We start from the raw sequence: 15,712 nt of genomic DNA, 5'->3' as shown, positions 1-15,712 counted from the left end.
AGTTCCGGAATGTTCAGAGTTCCGGAATGCACCAAGGTTCCGGAATGTTCGGAATTCCGGAATGTTCAGAGTTCCGGAATGCACCAAGGTTCCGGAATGTTCAGAGTTCCGGAATGCACAAAGGTTCCGGAATGTTCAGAGTTCCGGAATGCACCAAGGTTCCGGAATGTTCGGAATTCCGGAATGTACCAAGGTTCCGGAATGTTCAGGGTTTCGGAATGCACCAAGGTTCCGGAATGTTTGGAATTCCGGAATGTTCATAGTTCCGGAATGTTCAGAGTTCCGGAATGCACCAAGGTTCCGGAATGTTCGGAATTCCGGAATGTTCAGAGTTCCGGAATGTTCAGAGTTCCGGAATGCACCAAGGTTCCGGAATGCACCAAGGTTCCGGAATGTTCTGAGTTCCGGAATGCACCAAGGTTCCGGAATGTTCGGAATTCCGGAATGTTCAGAGTTCCGGAATGTTCAGAGTTCCGGAATGCACCAAGGTTCCGGAATGTTCAGAGTTCCGGAATGCACCAAGGTTCCGGAATGTTCGGAATTCCGGAATGTACCAAGGTTCCGGAATGTTCAGGGTTCCGGAATGCACCAAGGTTCCGGAATGTCTGGAATTCCGGAATGTTCATAGTTCCGGAATGTTCAGAGTTCCGGAATGCACCAAGGTTCCGGAATGTTCAGAGTTCCGGAATGCACCAAGGTTCCGGAATGTTCGGAATTCCGGAATGTACCAAGGTTCCGGAATGTTCAGAGTTCCGGAATGCACCAAGGTTCCGGAATGTTCAGAGTTCCGGAATGCACCAAGGTTCCGGAATGTTCGGAATTCCGGAATGCACCAAGGTTCCGGAATGTTCGGAATTCCGGAATGTTCAGAGTTCCGGAATGCACCAAGGTTCCGGAATGTTCGGAATTCCGGAATGTTCAGAGTTCCGGAATGCACCAAGGTTCCGGAATGTTCGGAATTCCGGAATGTTCAGAGTTCCGGAATGCACCAAGGTTCCGGAATGTTCGGAATTCCGGAATGTTCAGAGTTCCGGAATGCACCAAGGTTCAGGAATGTTCAGAGTTCCGGAATGCACAAAGGTTCCGGAATGTTCAGAGTTCCGGAATGCACCAAGGTTCCGGAATGTTCGGAATTCCGGAATGTACCAAGGTTCCGGAATGTTCAGGGTTTCGGAATGCACCAAGGTTCCGGAATGTTTGGAATTCCGGAATGTTCATAGTTCCGGAATGTTCAGAGTTCCGGAATGCACCAAGGTTCCGGAATGTTCGGAATTCCGGAATGTTCAGAGTTCCGGAATGTTCAGAGTTCCGGAATGCACCAAGGTTCCGGAATGCACCAAGGTTCCGGAATGTTCAGAGTTCCGGAATGCACCAAGGTTCCGGAATGTTCGGAATTCCGGAATGTTCAGAGTTCCGGAATGTTCAGAGTTCCGGAATGCACCAAGGTTCCGGAATGTTCAGGGTTTCGGAATACACCAAGGTTCCGGAATGTTTGGAATTCCGGAATGTTCATAGTTCCGGAATGTTCAGAGTTCCGGAATGCACCAAGGTTCCGGAATGTTCGGAATTCCGGAATGTTCAGAGTTCCGGAATGTTCAGAGTTCCGGAATGCACCAAGGTTCCGGAATGCACCAAGGTTCCGGAATGTTCAGAGTTCCGGAATGCACCAAGGTTCCGGAATGTTCGGAATTCCGGAATGTTCAGAGTTCCGGAATGTTCAGAGTTCCGGAATGCACCAAGGTTCCGGAATGTTCAGAGTTCCGGAATGCACCAAGGTTCCGGAATGTTCGGAATTCCGGAATGTACCAAGGTTCCGGAATGTTCAGGGTTCCGGAATGCACCAAGGTTCCGGAATGTCTGGAATTCCGGAATGTTCATAGTTCCGGAATGTTCAGAGTTCCGGAATGCACCAAGGTTCCGGAATGTTCAGAGTTCCGGAATGCACCAAGGTTCCGGAATGTTCGGAATTCCGGAATGTACCAAGGTTCCGGAATGTTCAGGGTTCCGGAATGCACCAAGGTTCCGGAATGTCTGGAATTCCGGAATGTTCATAGTTCCGGAATGTTCAGAGTTCCGGAATGCACCAAGGTTCCGGAATGTTCAGAGTTCCGGAATGCACCAAGGTTCCGGAATGTTCGGAATTCCGGAATGTACCAAGGTTCCGGAATGTTCAGAGTTCCGGAATGCACCAAGGTTCCGGAATGTTCAGAGTTCCGGAATGCACCAAGGTTCCGGAATGTTCGGAATTCCGGAATGCACCAAGGTTCCGGAATGTTCGGAATTCCGGAATGTTCAGAGTTCCGGAATGCACCAAGGTTCCGGAATGTTCGGAATTCCGGAATGTTCAGAGTTCCGGAATGTTCAGAGTTCCGGAATGCACCAAGGTTCCGGAATGTTCGGAATTCCGGAATGTTCGGAATTCCGGAATGTTCAGAGTTCCGGAATGCACCAAGGTTCCGGAATGCACCAAGGTTCCGGAATGTTCAGAGTTCCGGAATGCACAAAGGTTATGGAATGTTCAGAGTTCCGGAATGCACCAAGGTTCCGGAATGTTCGGAATTCCGGAATGTTCAGAGTTCCGGAATGTTCAGAGTTCCGGAATGCACCAAGGTTCCGGAATGTTCGGAATTCCGGAATGTTCAGAGTTCCGGAATGCACCAAGGTTCAGGAATGTTCAGAGTTCCGGAATGCACCAAGGTTCCGGAATGTTCAGAGTTCCGGAATGCACCAAGGTTCCGGAATGTTCAGAGTTCCGGAATGCACCAAGGTTCCGGAATGTTCGGAATTCCGGAATGTTCAGAGTTCCGGAATGTTCAGAGTTCCGGAATGCACCAAGGTTCCGGAATGTTCGGAATTCCGGAATGTACCAAGGTTCCGGAATGTTCAGGGTTCCGGAATGCACCAAGGTTCCGGAATGTTTGGAATTCCGGAATGTTCATAGTTCCGGAATGTTCAGAGTTCCGGAATGCACCAAGGTTCCGGAATGTTCGGAATTCCGGAATGTTCAGAGTTCCGGAATGTTCAGAGTTCCGGAATGCACCAAGGTTCCGGAATGTTCGGAATTCCGGAATGTTCAGAGTTCCGGAATGTTCAGAGTTCCGGAATGCACCAAGGTTCCGGAATGTTCAGAGTTCCGGAATGCACCAAGGTTCCGGAATGTTTGGAATTCCAGAATGTTCAGAGTTCCGGAATGCACCAAGGTTCCGGAATGCACCAAGGTTCCGGAATGTTCGGAATTCCGGAATGTTCAGAGTTCCGGAATGCACCAAGGTTCCGGAATGCACCAAGGTTCCGGAATGTTCGGAATTCCGGAATGTTCAGAGTTCCGGAATGCACCAAGGTTCCGGAATGCACCAAGGTTCCGGAATGTTCGGAATTCCGGAATGTTCAGAGTTCCGGAATGTTCAGAGTTCCGGAATGCACCAAGGTTCCGGAATGCACCAAGGTTCCGGAATGTTCAGAGTTCCGGAATGCACCAAGGTTCCGGAATGTTCGGAATTCCGGAATGTTCAGAGTTCCGGAATGCACCAAGGTTCCGGAATGTTCGGAATTCCGGAATGTTCAGAGTTCCGGAATGCACCAAGGTTCCGGAATGTTCGGAATTCCGGAATGTTCAGAGTTCCGGAATGTTCAGAGTTCCGGAATGCACCAAGGTTCCGGAATGTTCGGAATTCCGGAATGTTCGGAATTCCGGAATGTTCGGAATTCCGGAATGTTCAGAGTTCCGGAATGCACCAAGGTTCCGGAATGCACCAAGGTTCCGGAATGTTCAGAGTTCCGGAATGCACAAAGGTTATGGAATGTTCAGAGTTCCGGAATGCACCAAGGTTCCGGAATGTTCGGAATTCCGGAATGTTCAGAGTTCCGGAATGTTCAGAGTTCCGGAATGCACCAAGGTTCCGGAATGTTCGGAATTCCGGAATGTTCAGAGTTCCGGAATGCACCAAGGTTCAGGAATGTTCAGAGTTCCGGAATGCACAAAGGTTCCGGAATGTTCAGAGTTCCGGAATGCACCAAGGTTCCGGAATGCACCAAGGTTCCGGAATGTTCAGAGTTCCGGAATGCACCAAGGTTCCGGAATGTTCGGAATTCCGGAATGTTCAGAGTTCCGGAATGCACCAAGGTTCCGGAATGTTCAGAGTTCCGGAATGCACCAAGGTTCCGGAATGTTCGGAATTCCGGAATGTTCAGGGTTTCGGAATGCACCAAGGTTCCGGAATGTTTGGAATTCCGGAATGTTCATAGTTCCGGAATGTTCAGAGTTCCGGAATGCACCAAGGTTCCGGAATGTTCGGAATTCCGGAATGTTCAGAGTTCCGGAATGTTCAGAGTTCCGGAATGCACCAAGGTTCCGGAATGCACCAAGGTTCCGGAATGTTCAGAGTTCCGGAATGCACCAAGGTTCCGGAATGTTCGGAATTCCGGAATGTTCAGAGTTCCGGAATGTTCAGAGTTCCGGAATGCACCAAGGTTCCGGAATGTTCAGAGTTCCGGAATGCACCAAGGTTCCGGAATGTTCGGAATTCCGGAATGTACCAAGGTTCCGGAATGTTCAGGGTTCCGGAATGCACCAAGGTTCCGGAATGTCTGGAATTCCGGAATGTTCATAGTTCCGGAATGTTCAGAGTTCCGGAATGCACCAAGGTTCCGGAATGTTCGGAATTCCGGAATGTACCAAGGTTCCGGAATGTTCAGAGTTCCGGAATGCACCAAGGTTCCGGAATGTTCAGAGTTCCGGAATGCACCAAGGTTCCGGAATGTTCGGAATTCCGGAATGCACCAAGGTTCCGGAATGTTCGGAATTCCGGAATGTTCAGAGTTCCGGAATGCACCAAGGTTCCGGAATGTTCAGAGTTCCGGAATGCACCAAGGTTCCGGAATGTTCAGAGTTCCGGAATGTACCAAGGTTCCGGAATATTCAGCGTTCCGGAATGTTCAGGGTTCCGGAATGTTTGGAATTCCGGAATGCACCAAGGTTCCGGAATGCACCAAGGTTCCGGAATGTTCGGAATTCCGGAATGTACCAAGGTTCCGGAATGTTCAGAGTTCCGGAATGCACCAAGGTTCCGGAATGTTCGGAATTCCGGAATGCACCAAGGTTCCGGAATGTTCAGAGTTCCGGAATGCACCAAGGTTCCGGAATGCACCAAGGTTCCGGAATGTTCAGAATTCCGGAATGTACCAAGGTTCCGGAATGTTCAGAGTTCCGGAATGCACCAAGGTTCCGGAATGTTTGGAATTCCAGAATGTTCAGAGTTCCGGAATGCACCAAGGTTCCGGAATGCACCAAGGTTCCGGAATGTTCGGAATTCCGGAATGTTCAGAGTTCCGGAATGTTCAGAGTTCCGGAATGCACCAAGGTTCCGGAATGTTCGGAATTCCGGAATGTTCAGAGTTCCGGAATGTTCAGAGTTCCGGAATGTTCAGAGTTCCGGAATGCACCAAGGTTCCGGAATGTTCGGAATTCCGGAATGTTCGGAATTCCGGAATGTTCGGAATTCCGGAATGTTCAGAGTTCCGGAATGCACCAAGGTTCCGGAATGCACCAAGGTTCCGGAATGTTCAGAGTTCCGGAATGCACAAAGGTTATGGAATGTTCAGAGTTCCGGAATGCACCAAGGTTCCGGAATGTTCGGAATTCCGGAATGTTCAGAGTTCCGGAATGTTCAGAGTTCCGGAATGCACCAAGGTTCCGGAATGTTCGGAATTCCGGAATGTTCAGAGTTCCGGAATGCACCAAGGTTCCGGAATGTTCAGAGTTCCGGAATGCACAAAGGTTCCGGAATGTTCAGAGTTCCGGAATGCACCAAGGTTCCGGAATGTTCGGAATTCCGGAATGTACCAAGGTTCCGGAATGTTCAGGGTTTCGGAATGCACCAAGGTTCCGGAATGTTTGGAATTCCGGAATGTTCATAGTTCCGGAATGTTCAGAGTTCCGGAATGCACCAAGGTTCCGGAATGTTCGGAATTCCGGAATGTTCAGAGTTCCGGAATGTTCAGAGTTCCGGAATGCACCAAGGTTCCGGAATGCACCAAGGTTCCGGAATGTTCAGAGTTCCGGAATGCACCAAGGTTCCGGAATGTTCGGAATTCCGGAATGTTCAGAGTTCCGGAATGTTCAGAGTTCCGGAATGCACCAAGGTTCCGGAATGTTCAGAGTTCCGGAATGCACCAAGGTTCCGGAATGTTCGGAATTCCGGAATGTACCAAGGTTCCGGAATGTTCAGGGTTCCGGAATGCACCAAGGTTCCGGAATGTCTGGAATTCCGGAATGTTCATAGTTCCGGAATGTTCAGAGTTCCGGAATGCACCAAGGTTCCGGAATGTTCAGAGTTCCGGAATGCACCAAGGTTCCGGAATGTTCGGAATTCCGGAATGTACCAAGGTTCCGGAATGTTCAGAGTTCCGGAATGCACCAAGGTTCCGGAATGTTCAGAGTTCCGGAATGCACCAAGGTTCCGGAATGTTCGGAATTCCGGAATGCACCAAGGTTCCGGAATGTTCGGAATTCCGGAATGTTCAGAGTTCCGGAATGCACCAAGGTTCCGGAATGTTCGGAATTCCGGAATGTTCAGAGTTCCGGAATGCACCAAGGTTCCGGAATGTTCGGAATTCCGGAATGTTCAGAGTTCCGGAATGCACCAAGGTTCCGGAATGTTCGGAATTCCGGAATGTTCAGAGTTCCGGAATGCACCAAGGTTCAGGAATGTTCAGAGTTCCGGAATGCACAAAGGTTCCGGAATGTTCAGAGTTCCGGAATGCACCAAGGTTCCGGAATGTTCGGAATTCCGGAATGTACCAAGGTTCCGGAATGTTCAGGGTTTCGGAATGCACCAAGGTTCCGGAATGTTTGGAATTCCGGAATGTTCATAGTTCCGGAATGTTCAGAGTTCCGGAATGCACCAAGGTTCCGGAATGTTCGGAATTCCGGAATGTTCAGAGTTCCGGAATGTTCAGAGTTCCGGAATGCACCAAGGTTCCGGAATGCACCAAGGTTCCGGAATGTTCAGAGTTCCGGAATGCACCAAGGTTCCGGAATGTTCGGAATTCCGGAATGTTCAGAGTTCCGGAATGTTCAGAGTTCCGGAATGCACCAAGGTTCCGGAATGTTCAGGGTTTCGGAATACACCAAGGTTCCGGAATGTTTGGAATTCCGGAATGTTCATAGTTCCGGAATGTTCAGAGTTCCGGAATGCACCAAGGTTCCGGAATGTTCGGAATTCCGGAATGTTCAGAGTTCCGGAATGTTCAGAGTTCCGGAATGCACCAAGGTTCCGGAATGCACCAAGGTTCCGGAATGTTCAGAGTTCCGGAATGCACCAAGGTTCCGGAATGTTCGGAATTCCGGAATGTTCAGAGTTCCGGAATGTTCAGAGTTCCGGAATGCACCAAGGTTCCGGAATGTTCAGAGTTCCGGAATGCACCAAGGTTCCGGAATGTTCGGAATTCCGGAATGTACCAAGGTTCCGGAATGTTCAGGGTTCCGGAATGCACCAAGGTTCCGGAATGTTCGGAATTCCGGAATGTACCAAGGTTCCGGAATGTTCAGGGTTCCGGAATGCACCAAGGTTCCGGAATGTCTGGAATTCCGGAATGTTCATAGTTCCGGAATGTTCAGAGTTCCGGAATGCACCAAGGTTCCGGAATGTTCGGAATTCCGGAATGTACCAAGGTTCCGGAATGTTCAGAGTTCCGGAATGCACCAAGGTTCCGGAATGTTCAGAGTTCCGGAATGCACCAAGGTTCCGGAATGTTCGGAATTCCGGAATGCACCAAGGTTCCGGAATGTTCGGAATTCCGGAATGTTCAGAGTTCCGGAATGCACCAAGGTTCCGGAATGTTCAGAGTTCCGGAATGCACCAAGGTTCCGGAATGTTCAGAGTTCCGGAATGTACCAAGGTTCCGGAATATTCAGCGTTCCGGAATGTTCAGGGTTCCGGAATGTTTGGAATTCCGGAATGCACCAAGGTTCCGGAATGCACCAAGGTTCCGGAATGTTCGGAATTCCGGAATGTACCAAGGTTCCGGAATGTTCAGAGTTCCGGAATGCACCAAGGTTCCGGAATGTTCGGAATTCCGGAATGCACCAAGGTTCCGGAATGTTCAGAGTTCCGGAATGCACCAAGGTTCCGGAATGCACCAAGGTTCCGGAATGTTCAGAATTCCGGAATGTACCAAGGTTCCGGAATGTTCAGAGTTCCGGAATGCACCAAGGTTCCGGAATGTTTGGAATTCCAGAATGTTCAGAGTTCCGGAATGCACCAAGGTTCCGGAATGCACCAAGGTTCCGGAATGTTCGGAATTCCGGAATGTTCAGAGTTCCGGAATGTTCAGAGTTCCGGAATGCACCAAGGTTCCGGAATGTTCGGAATTCCGGAATGTTCAGAGTTCCGGAATGTTCGGAATTCCGGAATGTTCAGAGTTCCGGAATGCACCAAGGTTCCGGAATGTTCGGAATTCCGGAATGTTCAGAGTTCCGGAATGTTCAGAGTTCCGGAATGCACCAAGGTTCCGGAATGTTCGGAATTCCGGAATGTTCGGAATTCCGGAATGTTCGGAATTCCGGAATGTTCAGAGTTCCGGAATGCACCAAGGTTCCGGAATGCACCAAGGTTCCGGAATGTTCAGAGTTCCGGAATGCACAAAGGTTATGGAATGTTCAGAGTTCCGGAATGCACCAAGGTTCCGGAATGTTCGGAATTCCGGAATGTTCAGAGTTCCGGAATGTTCAGAGTTCCGGAATGCACCAAGGTTCCGGAATGTTCGGAATTCCGGAATGTTCAGAGTTCCGGAATGCACCAAGGTTCCGGAATGTTCAGAGTTCCGGAATGCACAAAGGTTCCGGAATGTTCAGAGTTCCGGAATGCACCAAGGTTCCGGAATGTTCGGAATTCCGGAATGTACCAAGGTTCCGGAATGTTCAGGGTTTCGGAATGCACCAAGGTTCCGGAATGTTTGGAATTCCGGAATGTTCATAGTTCCGGAATGTTCAGAGTTCCGGAATGCACCAAGGTTCCGGAATGTTCGGAATTCCGGAATGTTCAGAGTTCCGGAATGTTCAGAGTTCCGGAATGCACCAAGGTTCCGGAATGCACCAAGGTTCCGGAATGTTCAGAGTTCCGGAATGCACCAAGGTTCCGGAATGTTCGGAATTCCGGAATGTTCAGAGTTCCGGAATGTTCAGAGTTCCGGAATGCACCAAGGTTCCGGAATGTTCAGAGTTCCGGAATGCACCAAGGTTCCGGAATGTTCGGAATTCCGGAATGTACCAAGGTTCCGGAATGTTCAGGGTTCCGGAATGCACCAAGGTTCCGGAATGTCTGGAATTCCGGAATGTTCATAGTTCCGGAATGTTCAGAGTTCCGGAATGCACCAAGGTTCCGGAATGTTCAGAGTTCCGGAATGCACCAAGGTTCCGGAATGTTCGGAATTCCGGAATGTACCAAGGTTCCGGAATGTTCAGAGTTCCGGAATGCACCAAGGTTCCGGAATGTTCAGAGTTCCGGAATGCACCAAGGTTCCGGAATGTTCGGAATTCCGGAATGCACCAAGGTTCCGGAATGTTCGGAATTCCGGAATGTTCAGAGTTCCGGAATGCACCAAGGTTCCGGAATGTTCGGAATTCCGGAATGTTCAGAGTTCCGGAATGCACCAAGGTTCCGGAATGTTCGGAATTCCGGAATGTTCAGAGTTCCGGAATGCACCAAGGTTCCGGAATGTTCGGAATTCCGGAATGTTCAGAGTTCCGGAATGCACCAAGGTTCAGGAATGTTCAGAGTTCCGGAATGCACAAAGGTTCCGGAATGTTCAGAGTTCCGGAATGCACCAAGGTTCCGGAATGTTCGGAATTCCGGAATGTACCAAGGTTCCGGAATGTTCAGGGTTTCGGAATGCACCAAGGTTCCGGAATGTTTGGAATTCCGGAATGTTCATAGTTCCGGAATGTTCAGAGTTCCGGAATGCACCAAGGTTCCGGAATGTTCGGAATTCCGGAATGTTCAGAGTTCCGGAATGTTCAGAGTTCCGGAATGCACCAAGGTTCCGGAATGCACCAAGGTTCCGGAATGTTCAGAGTTCCGGAATGCACCAAGGTTCCGGAATGTTCGGAATTCCGGAATGTTCAGAGTTCCGGAATGTTCAGAGTTCCGGAATGCACCAAGGTTCCGGAATGTTCAGGGTTTCGGAATACACCAAGGTTCCGGAATGTTTGGAATTCCGGAATGTTCATAGTTCCGGAATGTTCAGAGTTCCGGAATGCACCAAGGTTCCGGAATGTTCGGAATTCCGGAATGTTCAGAGTTCCGGAATGTTCAGAGTTCCGGAATGCACCAAGGTTCCGGAATGCACCAAGGTTCCGGAATGTTCAGAGTTCCGGAATGCACCAAGGTTCCGGAATGTTCGGAATTCCGGAATGTTCAGAGTTCCGGAATGTTCAGAGTTCCGGAATGCACCAAGGTTCCGGAATGTTCAGAGTTCCGGAATGCACCAAGGTTCCGGAATGTTCGGAATTCCGGAATGTACCAAGGTTCCGGAATGTTCAGGGTTCCGGAATGCACCAAGGTTCCGGAATGTCTGGAATTCCGGAATGTTCATAGTTCCGGAATGTTCAGAGTTCCGGAATGCACCAAGGTTCCGGAATGTTCAGAGTTCCGGAATGCACCAAGGTTCCGGAATGTTCGGAATTCCGGAATGTACCAAGGTTCCGGAATGTTCAGGGTTCCGGAATGCACCAAGGTTCCGGAATGTCTGGAATTCCGGAATGTTCATAGTTCCGGAATGTTCAGAGTTCCGGAATGCACCAAGGTTCCGGAATGTTCAGAGTTCCGGAATGCACCAAGGTTCCGGAATGTTCGGAATTCCGGAATGTACCAAGGTTCCGGAATGTTCAGAGTTCCGGAATGCACCAAGGTTCCGGAATGTTCAGAGTTCCGGAATGCACCAAGGTTCCGGAATGTTCGGAATTCCGGAATGCACCAAGGTTCCGGAATGTTCGGAATTCCGGAATGTTCAGAGTTCCGGAATGCACCAAGGTTCCGGAATGTTCGGAATTCCGGAATGTTCAGAGTTCCGGAATGCACCAAGGTTCCGGAATGTTCGGAATTCCGGAATGTTCAGAGTTCCGGAATGTTCAGAGTTCCGGAATGCACCAAGGTTCCGGAATGTTCGGAATTCCGGAATGTTCGGAATTCCGGAATGTTCAGAGTTCCGGAATGCACCAAGGTTCCGGAATGCACCAAGGTTCCGGAATGTTCAGAGTTCCGGAATGCACAAAGGTTATGGAATGTTCAGAGTTCCGGAATGCACCAAGGTTCCGGAATGTTCGGAATTCCGGAATGTTCAGAGTTCCGGAATGTTCAGAGTTCCGGAATGCACCAAGGTTCCGGAATGTTCGGAATTCCGGAATGTTCAGAGTTCCGGAATGCACCAAGGTTCAGGAATGTTCAGAGTTCCGGAATGCACCAAGGTTCCGGAATGTTCAGAGTTCCGGAATGCACCAAGGTTCCGGAATGTTCAGAGTTCCGGAATGCACCAAGGTTCCGGAATGTTCGGAATTCCGGAATGTTCAGAGTTCCGGAATGTTCAGAGTTCCGGAATGCACCAAGGTTCCGGAATGTTCGGAATTCCGGAATGTACCAAGGTTCCGGAATGTTCAGGGTTCCGGAATGCACCAAGGTTCCGGAATGTTTGGAATTCCGGAATGTTCATAGTTCCGGAATGTTCAGAGTTCCGGAATGCACCAAGGTTCCGGAATGTTCGGAATTCCGGAATGTTCAGAGTTCCGGAATGTTCAGAGTTCCGGAATGCACCAAGGTTCCGGAATGTTCGGAATTCCGGAATGTTCAGAGTTCCGGAATGTTCAGAGTTCCGGAATGCACCAAGGTTCCGGAATGTTCAGAGTTCCGGAATGCACCAAGGTTCCGGAATGTTTGGAATTCCAGAATGTTCAGAGTTCCGGAATGCACCAAGGTTCCGGAATGCACCAAGGTTCCGGAATGTTCGGAATTCCGGAATGTTCAGAGTTCCGGAATGCACCAAGGTTCCGGAATGCACCAAGGTTCCGGAATGTTCGGAATTCCGGAATGTTCAGAGTTCCGGAATGCACCAAGGTTCCGGAATGCACCAAGGTTCCGGAATGTTCGGAATTCCGGAATGTTCAGAGTTCCGGAATGTTCAGAGTTCCGGAATGCACCAAGGTTCCGGAATGCACCAAGGTTCCGGAATGTTCAGAGTTCCGGAATGCACCAAGGTTCCGGAATGTTCGGAATTCCGGAATGTTCAGAGTTCCGGAATGCACCAAGGTTCCGGAATGTTCGGAATTCCGGAATGTTCAGAGTTCCGGAATGCACCAAGGTTCCGGAATGTTCGGAATTCCGGAATGTTCAGAGTTCCGGAATGTTCAGAGTTCCGGAATGCACCAAGGTTCCGGAATGTTCGGAATTCCGGAATGTTCGGAATTCCGGAATGTTCGGAATTCCGGAATGTTCAGAGTTCCGGAATGCACCAAGGTTCCGGAATGCACCAAGGTTCCGGAATGTTCAGAGTTCCGGAATGCACAAAGGTTATGGAATGTTCAGAGTTCCGGAATGCACCAAGGTTCCGGAATGTTCGGAATTCCGGAATGTTCAGAGTTCCGGAATGTTCAGAGTTCCGGAATGCACCAAGGTTCCGGAATGTTCGGAATTCCGGAATGTTCAGAGTTCCGGAATGCACCAAGGTTCAGGAATGTTCAGAGTTCCGGAATGCACAAAGGTTCCGGAATGTTCAGAGTTCCGGAATGCACCAAGGTTCCGGAATGCACCAAGGTTCCGGAATGTTCAGAGTTCCGGAATGCACCAAGGTTCCGGAATGTTCGGAATTCCGGAATGTTCAGAGTTCCGGAATGCACCAAGGTTCCGGAATGTTCAGAGTTCCGGAATGCACCAAGGTTCCGGAATGTTCGGAATTCCGGAATGTTCAGGGTTTCGGAATGCACCAAGGTTCCGGAATGTTTGGAATTCCGGAATGTTCATAGTTCCGGAATGTTCAGAGTTCCGGAATGCACCAAGGTTCCGGAATGTTCGGAATTCCGGAATGTTCAGAGTTCCGGAATGTTCAGAGTTCCGGAATGCACCAAGGTTCCGGAATGCACCAAGGTTCCGGAATGTTCAGAGTTCCGGAATGCACCAAGGTTCCGGAATGTTCGGAATTCCGGAATGTTCAGAGTTCCGGAATGTTCAGAGTTCCGGAATGCACCAAGGTTCCGGAATGTTCAGAGTTCCGGAATGCACCAAGGTTCCGGAATGTTCGGAATTCCGGAATGTACCAAGGTTCCGGAATGTTCAGGGTTCCGGAATGCACCAAGGTTCCGGAATGTCTGGAATTCCGGAATGTTCATAGTTCCGGAATGTTCAGAGTTCCGGAATGCACCAAGGTTCCGGAATGTTCGGAATTCCGGAATGTACCAAGGTTCCGGAATGTTCAGAGTTCCGGAATGCACCAAGGTTCCGGAATGTTCAGAGTTCCGGAATGCACCAAGGTTCCGGAATGTTCGGAATTCCGGAATGCACCAAGGTTCCGGAATGTTCGGAATTCCGGAATGTTCAGAGTTCCGGAATGCACCAAGGTTCCGGAATGTTCGGAATTCCGGAATGTTCGGAATTCCGGAATGTTCGGAATTCCGGAATGTTCAGAGTTCCGGAATGCACCAAGGTTCCGGAATGCACCAAGGTTCCGGAATGTTCAGAGTTCCGGAATGCACAAAGGTTATGGAATGTTCAGAGTTCCGGAATGCACCAAGGTTCCGGAATGTTCGGAATTCCGGAATGTTCAGAGTTCCGGAATGCACCAAGGTTCAGGAATGTTCAGAGTTCCGGAATGCACAAAGGTTCCGGAATGTTCAGAGTTCCGGAATGCACCAAGGTTCCGGAATGCACCAAGGTTCCGGAATGTTCAGAGTTCCGGAATGCACCAAGGTTCCGGAATGTTCGGAATTCCGGAATGTTCAGAGTTCCGGAATGCACCAAGGTTCCGGAATGTTCAGAGTTCCGGAATGCACAAAGGTTCCGGAATGTTCAGAGTTCCGGAATGCACCAAGGTTCCGGAATGTTCGGAATTCCGGAATGTACCAAGGTTCCGGAATGTTCAGGGTTCTGGAATGCACCAAGGTTCCGGAATGTTTGGAATTCCGGAATGTTCATAGTTCCGGAATGTTCAGAGTTCCGGAATGCACCAAGGTTCCGGAATGTTCGGAATTCCGGAATGTTCAGAGTTCCGGAATGTTCAGAGTTCCGGAATGCACCAAGGTTCCGGAATGTTCGGAATTCCGGAATGTTCAGAGTTCCGGAATGTTCAGAGTTCCGGAATGCACCAAGGTTCCGGAATGTTCAGAGTTCCGGAATGCACCAAGGTTCCGGAATGTTTGGAATTCCAGAATGTTCAGAGTTCCGGAATGCACCAAGGTTCCGGAATGCACCAAGGTTCCGGAATGTTCGGAATTCCGGAATGTTCAGAGTTCCGGAATGCACCAAGGTTCCGGAATGCACCAAGGTTCCGGAATGTTCGGAATTCCGGAATGTTCAGAGTTCCGGAATGCACCAAGGTTCCGGAATGCACCAAGGTTCCGGAATGTTCGGAATTCCGGAATGTTCAGAGTTCCGGAATGTTCAGAGTTCCGGAATGCACCAAGGTTCCGGAATGCACCAAGGTTCCGGAATGTTCAGAGTTCCGGAATGCACCAAGGTTCCGGAATGTTCGGAATTCCGGAATGTTCAGAGTTCCGGAATGCACCAAGGTTCCGGAATGTTCGGAATTCCGGAATGTTCAGAGTTCCGGAATGCACCAAGGTTCCGGAATGTTCGGAATTCCGGAATGTTCAGAGTTCCGGAATGTTCAGAGTTCCGGAATGCACCAAGGTTCCGGAATGTTCGGAATTCCGGAATGTTCGGAATTCCGGAATGTTCGGAATTCCGGAATGTTCAGAGTTCCGGAATGCACCAAGGTTCCGGAATGCACCAAGGTTCCGGAATGTTCAGAGTTCCGGAATGCACAAAGGTTATGGAATGTTCAGAGTTCCGGAATGCACCAAGGTTCCGGAATGTTCGGAATTCCGGAATGTTCAGAGTTCCGGAATGTTCAGAGTTCCGGAATGCACCAAGGTTCCGGAATGTTCGGAATTCCGGAATGTTCAGAGTTCCGGAATGCACCAAGGTTCAGGAATGTTCAGAGTTCCGGAATGCACAAAGGTTCCGGAATGTTCAGAGTTCCGGAATGCACCAAGGTTCCGGAATGCACCAAGGTTCCGGAATGTTCAGAGTTCCGGAATGCACCAAGGTTCCGGAATGTTCGGAATTCCGGAATGTTCAGAGTTCCGGAATGCACCAAGGTTCCGGAATGTTCAGAGTTCCGGAATGCACAAAGGTTCCGGAATGTTCAGAGTTCCGGAATGCACCAAGGTTCCGGAATGTTCGGAATTCCGGAATGTACCAAGGTTCCGGAATGTTCAGGGTTCCGGAATGCACCAAGGTTCCGGAATGTTTGGAATTCCGGAATGTTCATAGTTCCGGAATGTTCAGAGTTCCGGAATGCACCAAGGTTCCGGAATGTTCGGAATTCCGGAATGTTCAGAGTTCCGGAATGTTCAGAGTTCCGGAATGCACCAAGGTTCCGGAATGCACCAAGGTTCCGGAATGTTCAGAGTTCCGGAATGTTCAGAGTTCCGGAATGCACCAAGGTT

The sequence above is a fragment of the Copadichromis virginalis genome, linkage group LG11 (assembly GCF_057382275.1).
Source record: "Copadichromis virginalis isolate Kocher_CV1m ecotype Utaka linkage group LG11, C_Virginalis_male_GT1.1, whole genome shotgun sequence".
NCBI lineage: Eukaryota > Metazoa > Chordata > Actinopteri > Cichliformes > Cichlidae > Copadichromis > Copadichromis virginalis.
This window is presented reverse-complemented; position numbering follows the sequence as displayed.